Source organism: Nansenia antarctica (assembly GCF_963989245.1).
Source record: "Nansenia antarctica genome assembly, chromosome: 17".
NCBI classification, from domain to species: domain Eukaryota; kingdom Metazoa; phylum Chordata; class Actinopteri; order Argentiniformes; family Microstomatidae; genus Nansenia; species Nansenia antarctica.
In genome coordinates, this window is record NC_137687.1 from 8,917,706 (window position 1) to 8,930,444 (window position 12,739).

The following is a 12,739-nucleotide window of genomic DNA, read 5'->3' on the forward strand; positions in this document are numbered from 1 at the left end:
AGGTTCTGTTAAAACAACACAACATAACCTGGGTCACCGTTATCAGAGAGTTCACTTTAATGCCTGTTGTTCATGTGCACAGTTAACAACACCTAGACTGATCCACATCAGGTATCGTACCATGTGTAAACTCCTCACCATTTATTTTAACTTATTAGCATGGTCATAGCATATTATCATAGCATATAGTTCATTCAGATGAAAGGTCTTGTTATTCAAAGTTAGAGCCATTGACTAACGCATAAGTTACAGGAATGTTTTGCTCGACTCGAACTGTGAAGTATGCACAGTATGCTTTCTGCAAAATAATTGCTCAAAATTATTTCATAATTATATAAAGAGGAGAGGAAACGAATGTCAATGGTATGTCAATTCCATTAGCAGCCAAAACAAATAGTTTTAGAGTGAGTACTGCTATCTGACAATACAAAATATCAAAACACTCAACCGAAAACTGAAGAGGAAAGAAAATTGAAGACAATTGCTCTACGCGAGGTCACACACACAAAATATAATTTTTAGCAAAATAGCAAAACCCCAACACTAATCTGAATGTAAGCTGAAGGAGAAATGACGGAAATGACATTCTCTATCTATCCTGCTGCGATGGTATCATTTTGTGTGTGTTTTTCTTGTTTAGTTCGTTTTTTGCTTTGTGACTAGAACATTTCCTTCCACACTTTGCTGTGTGGACTGTCTGAGCGCGTCTCGGTCAGAGAAATGCTTGTGTCACTAAACTGAACGAATGGAACTAATTAGTAATGTGCTGATATTAACAAGACAGTATGTGAAAGGCTCAAAATCTTCTGCTTTGCCAGCATTTTGGAAGGGTGCTTTGCTTCAATGAGCCGAGCTTTTATGAGAAAGATTAAAGCTCCCCTCTACAACAGTTACATTTGAAAGTAAAAAACTTGGCATTGGAATTCGTTTCAATCTGGAAACATGTGACCATTATTCTTTTTTGGCAGTTCTCTCACATCTCTGAAATATCTCTCAACCAGTGTCTTATGTCTTTCTGAGTATGTCTGTGAGTCTTTTGGCCAGGATTCAATTCATTGCAGATTTGCAGCGTACTGACCAATAGAGACAATGGACCGGATCTATCCGTCGTATACAATTTTGAAGATTGAATCCCAGCATTCCTCACAAAGTCTCTCGAGTCTCTCATGCATAGATATCTCAGCCTGTCACCAGCATTCACAACCTAGGACCTCTGAACATCCTTCCCTACGCTAGCAGTCAGACAGACCTGACAGAGGCTCGGACAGGATCCCATGGAAACGCCAGAGTGTCTCCAGACGATAGGAGTATCTTCTTCTTCTGCTTGTTCATTCCGTGCACATGGGTGGCCGGCGGGCTATGGAACACAATGACACTCCATGCTATGAGTCAGTAGTGGAGGCCAGCTTATGATGGGCCGAGTCTCTAATGAGCATTGCTCAAGAAAAACCATCATTAATGCTGAGCACAAAGGCAATCTTTATGTGTGTGTGTGTGGGGGGGGGACACACATACGCCTAGCAAGACATTTACCGGTTCTCTACCCTTTTTTTTTTTTATTCCTTTCTTTCTAGAAATCGAAACCCCCTCTACTAATTGTGGGTCATGCCGATGATAACTGTGGAACGAGGCTGATACTGCTGGCTGGCGGTGGTTGTCTTGAGAGGATCGTGTTACACACTCACACGTGCACACGCATGCACGAGATTGAAGAAGATCCTGATCTGCAGGGAGCTACCACAACTTCCTAGACCCCCACCGATTCGCCTACCGAGGTAACAGATCGACAGATGACGCCGTCGCCACAGCGTTACACTCAGCCCTCACACGCCTTGTTAAGAGGAACACTTATGTGAGGATGCTGTGTGTAGACTACTGCTCGGTGTTCAACACAATAATCCCCTCCAGACTCGACAGCAAGCTCAGGGAGCGAGGCATCGACCCCAGCCCATGCAACTGGATCCTGGACTTCCTGTCGGACAAGCACGGGGGTGGCAGCATCATGTTATGGGGGGGGGCAGCATCATGTTGTGGGGGGGCTTTGCTGCAGGAGGGACTGGTGCACTTCACAATATAGATGGCCTCATGAGGAAGGACAATTATGTGGATATATTGAAGCAACATTTCAAGACATCAGACAGGAAGTTAAAGATTGGTTGCAAATGGGTCTTTGAAATGGACAATGACCCCAAGCATACTACCAAAGTTGTGGCAAAATGGCTTAAGGACAACAAAGTCAAGATACCGGAGTGGCCATCACAAAGCCATGACCTCAATCTTGTGGAAAATGTGTGGGCAGAACTGAAAAAAGTGTGTGTGAGCACCAGTTCTGTGAGGAGGAATGGGCCACAATTCCACTAACGTATTGTGGGAAGCTTGTGGAAGGTGAAACATTTGACCCAAGTTAAACAATTTAAAGGCAATGCTACCAAATACTATAAACTTCTGACCCACAGGGAATGTGATGAAATAAATAAAAGCTTAAATAAATCATTCTCTCTACTATTATTCTGACATTTCACATTCTTAAAATAAAAGTAGTGATCCGAACTGACCTAAGACAGGGAAGGTTTACTAGGATTAAATGTCAGGAATTGTGAAAAACTGAGTTGAAATGTATTTGGTATATGTATTTTAAATGTACGTATGTACATGTGTATATAAACTGCCGATTTCAACTGTACAGTCATGTGAAGAAGATAGGACACCCCATATTTAAACATATGGACATTTGATCTTCATTTTATTTATAATATTGAGAGATGGAGGTAATATAACTAAACAAATAAAAAAATATATATTTAAAACATTATTTGTAAAATATAATTAATAGAAATGTTATTGTGAGGAAAATGTTGTATTACTACTGTGTAGGACACACTGCTTTTTACTAATGTGTAGTGATTAGAAAGCTTATTTAAACCTCAGACATTTAGTTTGGTTTGCTCTTGATTGTTGAATTCAGTGGTATCACCATGGTGAGATCAAAAGAGCTCTCTGAGGCCTTCGGAAATAAGGTTGTGTATGAGTCTGGGAAGGGATTTAAAACGATCTCCAAACAATTAGAAATCAGTGGAGAACATTTAAAACAACGTTGAAGTTTAGCCCAAGAGCAGACCACAAGATGCTTAAAGAAGTCTCTGACAATCCTAACATGTCATCACTGGACCTACAAGTAGCCACAGTTGATGTCAAAGCACATGCATCTACCACCACACTGCATGAGTTTGATTTTCATGGGAGGTGTGCAAGGAGAAAATCATTGCTGTCCAAAAAACCATCAGGGCAAGACTAACCGTTATCCCTGACCGTTTTTAAAGCACTAAATGGACTGGCCCCCCTTTACCTCTCTGAGCTCTTGCACCGCCACACCCCCTCCAGATCCCTCAGATCAGCAGACCAGCTGCTGCTGGTGGTGCCCAGAACCAGGCTGAAAACCAGGGGGAACAGAGCCTTTTCGGCTGCTGCACCTAAACTCTGGAACAGCCTCCCCCTCCACGTACGGGCCGCTCAGACCCTGGAGATTTTTAAATCTCTCCTTAAAACATACCTGTTTTCCCTAGCCTTCCCCCCCACCTAGCTATTGGTCCCTGGCTTTTATTATCTTGTGGTTTTTGTTGTAGGTCCCTGGCTCTTATTGTCTTATTGTCTTATTGTTTTATTGTTTTGGTCCTTTTGTCTTCTCTTTTGATTTTGCCATGTTTTGTGTTGCATTGTGTTGTGTGCATTGTGCTTGCTTGTTTCCTGCATTTTATCTATTTTTATCTATTTTTACTGTGAAGCACTTTGGCTCAGCATTGCTGTACGTAAGGTGCTATACAAATAAAGTTGACTTGACTTGACTAACGTTTGCCAGAGAACATTCTAGACAAACACCAGGACTTCTGGAACAATGTGCTTGTGACAGATGAATCCAAAGTTGAATTGTTTGGGCACAGTAACAGAAGATGTGCAGATGTGGACCATGCAACATGACAATGACCTAGAACATTCCAGTAAAACCACCAAGGCTCAAAAGAAAGAAATAGGCCAAGTCAAAGCCCGGATCTTAATCCTATTGAGATACTGTGTGGGATGATATGAATCAGGCTGAAAAAAATCAGGCTGACACCCCTCAAACATCACACAGCTGAAGGAATTCAGGAGTGGGAAAAACTTTCTTCCACTCGATGTCAGAGACAGGTAGACAGTTATAGGAAATTGAGGTTATTTCAGCCAAAGGGGGCAATACCAGCTATTAGGGCATAGTGTGTCCTAGCTTTTTCCTCAGTAGGAATTGGCATCTGTGTTCATTTTTTTTGTTTAATAAATGCTAACAAATTTTAATTGTCATTGTTTTTTGGTTCAATTACATCACCTTTATCTATAGATATTGTTTGAAAGAAGATCAAATATTGATATGTCCATATTTCTTAACAAATAACTAAATATTTCATGGGGCGTCCTAATTTTTTCACTCGACTGTCGATCTCTCCTCACAAAAATGCTCAAAAACACCACACCCCTTCGTCTTCTACCATCTCTTGCATTTTCTCGCTTCATCTCACCATCGATCCGTGTCCATATTCCTCCCTCCCTCCCTCCCTCCCTATCATCCTGTTTGGCAACCCTAAAACAGACTGTCGAATTAGCCTGCAATTATACGTCTGCCCATCTGTTATGTGAACTTTGCTCCTCCAGAGACCACCACTGCATTGTTTCCTTCAATCACTGTTGACTGTTGGTTATACATGAAGAACAGACTTGTTTGTACGTTTGGGGCTATTACACCGGTTCAATTGTATTGGATTTTTCAGAGGCATGCTGGGTAAGAACTTAAGACATTGAAATGAGAGGCTGTTTTTCTCAAAATGGTAAAACAACACGATACAACTGAACGAGCCACCATTACTCTCTCAACCGGCGAAAAGCAATAATTTCGACTGCCGAGTTCGCCAACATCTGAGCAATTAACTAAATATATGGTTCTTCCCAGTCGCCATCAACAGATGCAAACAATGCAGCCAAAAAGGGCGTCAAAAACCAGTATGAAATATTCATCTATCGTAAACTCATTATTTTTGCTGGAGCACCCTACACGGTCTTGCCTGGCTAAGCCGTGATTGATTGCTCTGGACTGGAGAGAGTGTGCAACAGAAAGAAACGGTAGGTGTGTGTGTGTGTGTGTGTGTGTGTGTGTGTGTGTGTGTGTGTGTGTGTGTGTGTGTGTGTGTGTGTGTGTGTGTGTGTGTGTGTGTGTGTGTGTGTGTGTGTGTGTGTGTGTGTGTGTGTGTGTGTGTGTGTGTGGGGGAAGAGAAGAAAACTCTTCTACTGTAGGTGTCTGAGATTTTATATGGGACAACATTCCTTCAGTCATAGCAGCATAAAAGGCAGAGCACTTCAAGGTTTTCATCATAAACCACTAAATCGTCTGCGTTTTAAACACCTACTCTGGAGAGTGAATAAAAATTAATAGCCGATCCATCACATTTCCATATATAAAACTACAAAAAAAGTTATGTTCTAGCCCTCTGTGGTAAGTGGCATTATATTTTCATGGACAATGCAGCAGACAGACAAGAAAAAGAAAACCTATCACACATTGTCAACACAGTCTCCACTTTCATAAATTAATTTGGCTTATAAAACGACCAGGAGAGCCAGAGAATCCAGGGGAGATAGAGATCGACCTATCTGACAGAACTTCAAAGGGCTCCGTTTTAATTATGTAAACAGCCAAGGATTATCCTTAATTACACTAGCGCTAATAGGCTACAGCCTGGTCCCAGGAGTGACTGTACAGGGCTCAGATACTCTCAGAGTCTTGGCAGCTTCGAACATAACACAGAGATGCCTACGCTTGGTTTAAGTGCTGAGCTAACACTGTTTGTATAAGACAGGAGGGGGTTTTCAAAGTGTTCCACATGAGATGGAAAAGTCTCAATGAAACGTCAGCATGATAAACCATGATAAAGCCAACAACAACCAAATAACAAAGTACAGGTCTAAGACGAATGAGGGAATTTTTTCAGTAGATAAAAACGTATTCACTTCAGAAGGGAAACCTTCCAATAACATGTCATTCAAAGTGGCCTGGGGGTGGTCCAGTGGTCTAGCACCGCGGTCTACAGTGCACACGTATGCCTGTGTCGGCATGGGTTCGAATCCGGGCCCATGCCCTGTTGACATGCCCTCGCTCTCTCCCTTCTTCTCCTTACTTTCCGGTCTGTCTTCACTACATCTGTCTAATAACATGAAATAACTTTAAAAAAACATGGCATTCAATATAGTCCTCCTGTGTAGCCAGACCTCCAGATCATGTTGTCCCCCCTCCCCTGTTGGAGGTCTGGAGAGTCTTAGATTAGCCCGTCTGGCTGGGATTGAACCTGGATGGAAGCGTTGGAAGAACGTGCTGCTTGCAATTTCATCTGACGTTAAATTCCAGGAAGTCTCTCCCTCCACACATGCCAGCAGATGATTGCTTGTTGATATAAATGCCTCGGCTTGACTCCGTTTTAAACCAGGTAGAACTATTTATACTACTGCAACGTTGACGAAAACAGGAAGTAAAACCTAACGGGGAAAAAACTGAATTCTGTTTAGCCAGAAGTGTGCTCTCTGTTCTATACACAAAATCTAGTCGATGATGGCGTTAGGTATTTGATTGTTCTGACTGTGCCCAGAGGCGTCACTCATTTCAAACGGGTTTACCTCACATGACACCCTCTTTGTAGCTACTTTCTGGTACAAAACGGTACAAAAAACATCAGTTTCCAGCTAACAGAAACCCCTCATAATATTGTACCACCTTGTGTCTCGTCGAGCTTTTGCCAAGGCAGCCATTGAGAAAAAACATTCGCTATGATGGATTCCAGCATGCCTAATGAAACGCTGCAGTCGCGTGGTAACGGCATTGAGGGACGGCGGACCCACTTAAAGGTCAGTTATAAATCACAGGCCTCGTTCCCCCGGCCTCTCTGTCGTACGGAGCCGATCCCAATCACACAAACAAACAGACGGACGGACACGAGCCCCTCCCTAGCAGGAGGAGGGCCCGCATCCTTCAGATAGCGTCTCGTGTTGTTAGCAGAGGAGATGGAGCTCTAGTACCAGGGCCTTTTATCGCTTGGGAGCTTCAGTTTTAACTGCCAAAACTGCCTGAAGTGTTTCTCTGTCCTCGGTGCTCATTCAGTTCACATCCACACTGATCTTACGGAACTGGACAGGTAAAGGTAAGTGACCCAGTAGGCTGCCTGCCTGTGTGGATTGATTGATTTCACCTTTCCTGCCTTCAATGCCGATCTAAAAACGTAGGAGACGAAGGAGAAGAAGCAACTTCATACTGTTGGGACCAGTGATGCCGGTAACGCGTTACTAAGTAACGCGTTACTCTAATCTGAATACTTTTCCCAGTAACGAGTATTCTAACGCGATACTATTTCCAAATCAGTAATCGGATTAAAGTTACTTATTCAAGTGGCTGTGCGTTACTATTGCGTTACTACCTCATAACTTAGGCTAAATGCAGTATTTCTTTGTAATGTTCGATAGTAAACAAACATTTCTCGCGTCTTGGGGAGTGACGTCAGTGCTCACGTTTTCAACACGAGGTTACTATGGAAGGCCATGCCCGCAAAAAACGGCTCTCGACTATCGCGAGATTGCAGCAGAATCGCTCACGTGTATCACCACGCTGATTGCACAGTGTAAACAGAAGCGTAGCCTACACAATGGAGCGAGAACAGAGATATGCGTTAAATAGCTGGAAATATAAGGATTATTTTGAGTTTGTGTCAGCAAAGGATGACAAGAACATAAATGTTGATCATTGATAAACTCAGACTCACCCAGTTTAGGATTAGGATTATATTAGGATCATATCTGAATGGTCAGGGTAGGTTTTAGGTTTTGTGAAACCACTCCTTGCTAGTTACTGTTAAATAAAGATTATATTTATTTGATTGTTTATGTTGGGTGAGGCAAAGAAAGACTCTTTATTTTGTTGTTTTAAGTTATTGTTTAAAGTGTAATTATGTAATTTAAGTTACTGTTAAAATAAAGTGAGTTTTGGCAAAACCAGTTTTCATTTTTATGTTGCGGGGGGGGGGGGGGGTCGGGTGCCTAGGCAGCTGCCAATAGTAACTAAAAAAGTAACTAGTAATCTAACTTAGTTACTTTTAAAATCAAGTAATCAGTAAAGTAACTAGATTACTTTTTATAGGAGTAATCAGTAATCAGTAATCAGAATACTTTTTCAAAGTAACTGTGGCAACACTGGTTGGGACACACATAGTATGTAGGGTTCAGTGAAACTGCCCTGATATCTGTGGGAGATGGATCAAATGCATAGCCGCCTTAGGCTGTTAGGATACACCTACTGTCTCTCTCTCTCTTCAGGCTACACCTTAACTGCCCCTCCTGAGACACCTGCTCTACTACCCCCCAGCACTGCGTCTCCTGAGACACCTGCTTTGCCCTAATACTGTCTCCTAAGAGTTCTACTGCCCCCCTTGTACTGTTTCTCCAGTGCCTATAAATTGTTAATATATATATATATATATGAAGGAAAAAAAAACTATGACTGCCAATGGCCCCTGGCCTGAGCTAGATTACTCTTCCTGCCACAACTGGGAAATTGCTGATTCCCTTGCTTTAGTCAAATGTATCGATTGTAAGTCGCTTTGGAATAAGGCGTCTGCTAAATGCCAAAAATGTAAACGTAATGTGCTGTATGGTTCAGTGGAACTGCCTTGAGATCTGTTGGAGACGGATCAAATGCATAGCCACTTCAGACTGTGTATATATACTGTATGGTTCAGTGGAACTGCCTTGAGATCAGTGCTGAACGCATTATCTGTGCAGTCACTTCTGTCAGACAGTTGAAAACACAGAGCTGTACAGCTGCAGCAAGGTTCTGGTGGAACTGCTCAGAGATTTGTGGACTGCACTTGGACTGCACTTACATAGCGCCTTTATCCAAAGCACTTTACAACGGCCTCTCATTCACCCATGCATACACACATTCACACACCAATGGCGGCAAGCTACCATGCAAAGCACCGGCCCGCTCATTGGGAGCAATTTGGGGTTCAGTGTCTTGCCCAAGGACACTTCCACATGTGGCCAGCCGGGGCTCGAACTGCCAATCTGCCGACCTTCCGATCATTAGACGCCGACTCTACCTCCTGTGCCACAGCCGCTTCAGCCATTTCAGACTGTTTTTGGGACACACCTATGTATTGTTCAGCAGTGTAACTGCCCTGAGGTCTGCTGTAGATGTGTGTAGCCCACTTCAGACTGTTTTGGCCCCGTCTCCTGAGGTCTGTGGTGAATGTAATAACCGTGTAGTGCAGCCCCGTAATCACACAGAGTGGCCCTCGAATCCATCCTGTATTCATCAGGTCTATGGAGGTGTAATGGGCCAGACAGCTGTCTATGAAACAGACACGAAGCCTTCTTGAGTATGCTAATACGTCCGCCTTCAACCTCAGAAACACAGAAACTATTATGTGACGGAAATGACAATGAAAGGTTGGTATTTTATTAAAGACAGTATGACTACATACTGTAGGTAATATGAACCACACAATGTAATCACAATGTTACACTAACAGGACTAACTCCTCCCCTCCTCCTCTCTCCTGCCCTCCTCCTCTCTCCTACCCTCCTCCTCCCTCCTACCCTCCTCCTCCTCCCTCCTACCCTCCGTGTGTTTTCATACCAGGTGGATTCATACAACATTCTTGGACGTTTATGACAAGCGTACGACATTCTTTGACGTGTACGACAAGCATACGACATTCTTTGACGTTTTAAAACAAAGAGAATAGACAGACAGAGAGGTTCAACACTGGGATGCAAGCGCCCCATTGTTTGTGTCAAATCGATACTCGGAGGCCCCAACAAAATAATAAACCGTGACAATCGAGCAAAAATGGAGTGAGCTGTGAAGAGAGTGAGAGTCTCTCGTCGTTAGCCAACCCTATTTTTGTTTTTCCATTTTCGCAGAGATAGATAATGGCCTGGCCTTCGAAACGCATTTTAATTTCAGCCAAAGGCGGCAGATCATTAGTTTGTTCGGCAACACTAGCTGCCCACTGTGCCCTTGAAGGCCCGTGTTTGTTGTGGCGGATGAGAGAACAAACAACAGAAAGTGCTGGAGGAGGACCAACCTAGCAGGTCAGAGAGAGCCCAGACAAAGAGACAGGCAGACACAGCGAAGGGAGAGAGGGGGCGATGTGGGGGGTTGGTAGGGAGGGAGGGGAGACAAGAGTGACTCTTAAAGACCGCAACTTGTTGTTGTGGTAGTAAGATATCATGGCAGCACTTGGTGTTCTGAAAATATTTGGTGGGCTGAGTCCCAACTGTGCACCCAGAACATTGCCATTTTAAAATATGGTAATTATGGTTGTTGGACTAGCAATAACTCTAATGACAGGGTTTGCAACTGTCATTGCAACGCTTTTCTGGCGTGACTCTCACGCTTTCACCGTCAGCCTCACACAACTCTGACGCTTCACCTTCAGCCTCACACAACTCTCACGCTGGCGAAACACTCTCTCGTGCCAAAACACACTGCGACAGCAATAGAGATGAACAGGCAACCCCCCCCCCCCCCACCTCCAAAATCAGGTACTCAAGTCAGGTACCCCAGCAACCCTATCTATAGGACCACTAGCTGTTTGACCCGGATTTGTGTAAGTATATTTCCCCTGAGGCTTATCTCCAGATGAGTATCGTGGTTGTCATACATGGTTCATTATAACCAGAGTGAGAGAGAGGAGGAGGGTAGGAGAGAGGAGGAGGGCAGGAGGGAGGAGGGTAGGAGGGAGGAGGAGGAGGGTACTAGAGGGTTACACTGAGCATCCATTTCCATCCACAGTCTGTGGAAAAATACTACTGGGTCCTGGGTCCTGAAAACAGCACGAGGGCTGTGAACATTTGTATTTTACTCACGTTAGTTTTAGTTTTTATTTGACAATCATGAAATGTACATAAAAAGGTATTACCAATGCCATATATCACACACTTACATGGGCTGTCGAGGAACGAACACACAACCTAGGATTTATTTCCATTTTTATCCCTCTGGATATTAAAATATCTTCCCACTTACTTGCACTGCTGTTGTACAGCTACTTTCACTAATGTATATTATGAAATATGAAACCTATCGACCCTCTGTGCATGCCTGCAGTGACGGATGTTGCTAGTTTCCTGGGTGGACAACGGCTACCATTGGATTTCAAGCCACTCCTTCTAATTCTAAACATATCTTTGCCATCACACTGTGCAGGGTCTTGAACCCTGGGAACATCATGGTTGTCCACCAATGCGCGTGGGATGGAGAGACGAGCACTCTGGCCATGCCCGAAAGTTCATACTGTGACCTATTTAGTAGGCATGTTCAGTATGCAAGATTAGAAAGTTTAGCATTTTCGAAATCGATGAAGATTTTGTATAGCCTACTTACCGTCCCCACCCCCCAAAGTATGTGAGATGAAGAGACTGTGATACAGTTGTGACAAACAAGATCGCAATAGCCATTGTTCCTCAGAAGAAAAGGCTGTTTTGTAAAAGAAAATGACTCGTGTGGCTGAAGGCCAGCCGCTGGCATAAACACTCTCTACTCTACACACTTGCGCCTCCGATTTAGCGCAAGCTACCACACGTCAAAACTCTGCTACGCTCCCCCTCCCCTCGATGAAACGTGCGGGGGGAGGGCACGCATTCAAAATCTTGGTTGGGGCCACCGAAGTCGTAGGGCCGGGCTGGCTTGTGTGTCAGCACTGTCAGATCCTGTCAGATGTTGTTTAAAAGACATGTTTAAATGTACTCCCTATGGCAGGGGGGTCACCAACCTTGTCGGTTTGGCCATATTGCCAGACCGACAAGGACCCAAGACATTAACCAGTTGTATGGGAGTATTGAGTGAATCAACCAATCAAGATAATAACACAAGTAATGAATCCCTAGCACCAGCAAAAAGGTGAACCGATATTTCAAATCTGCTGATCAATGTGCTCTGGCAACCTGCTAAATTTGAAAGGCACCTCTCAATTAAGTGTGTTACACTTCAAAAGGAAGATGGAAAGGACTGCGCTGTAGGCTGTTTGGGTTTCACAGAATGCCTTGCAGGCATCTTTTCCGCCAGGATTCTTTGAGTAACTGAATAGGACAAGTTGTCAGGTAGATGGAAGCAGAGAGAGCTGGACATACAGGTCAATCTGGTACTTCACTATTACTTGGGGAAAGACTATTTTCTTGGGGAAAAACTATTTCTGAGGAAAGACTATTTCTTGGGGAAAGAGTGGCCAAGCAGGGCTTTGTTGCAAACATGTGGTGTATAGCTACAATCTATTTCCTGTTCTTTGCCCATCTGATTCAATGGAAACGTATTTCCCTCTCATACTGCATACTGTACAATGTCGATATTCAAATCGTAACATAGCAACACCAATTTGTTGAATCACCAAACCTACTTTACTTGACTATTTGAAGCTGGAAAATTCAGGAGGAAAGTTTGTATTAAACCTTCAACATAAACTTTACTGTTTTACAAAGCAAGAACCATTTACCAAAATCCTGATTCGACAGCTGTGTTCTAGCCTTCTAGCCTTGAGTGCTTCGCAGAGCCCAGCTGCAAGGCAAGTTGAATATGAATATAAAGCCACCATTTGCAGACCATGGTAAATGGTAAATGGACTGCACTTATATAGCGCCTTTTTTGCTGCTCCAAAGCGCTTTACAACAGCCTCTC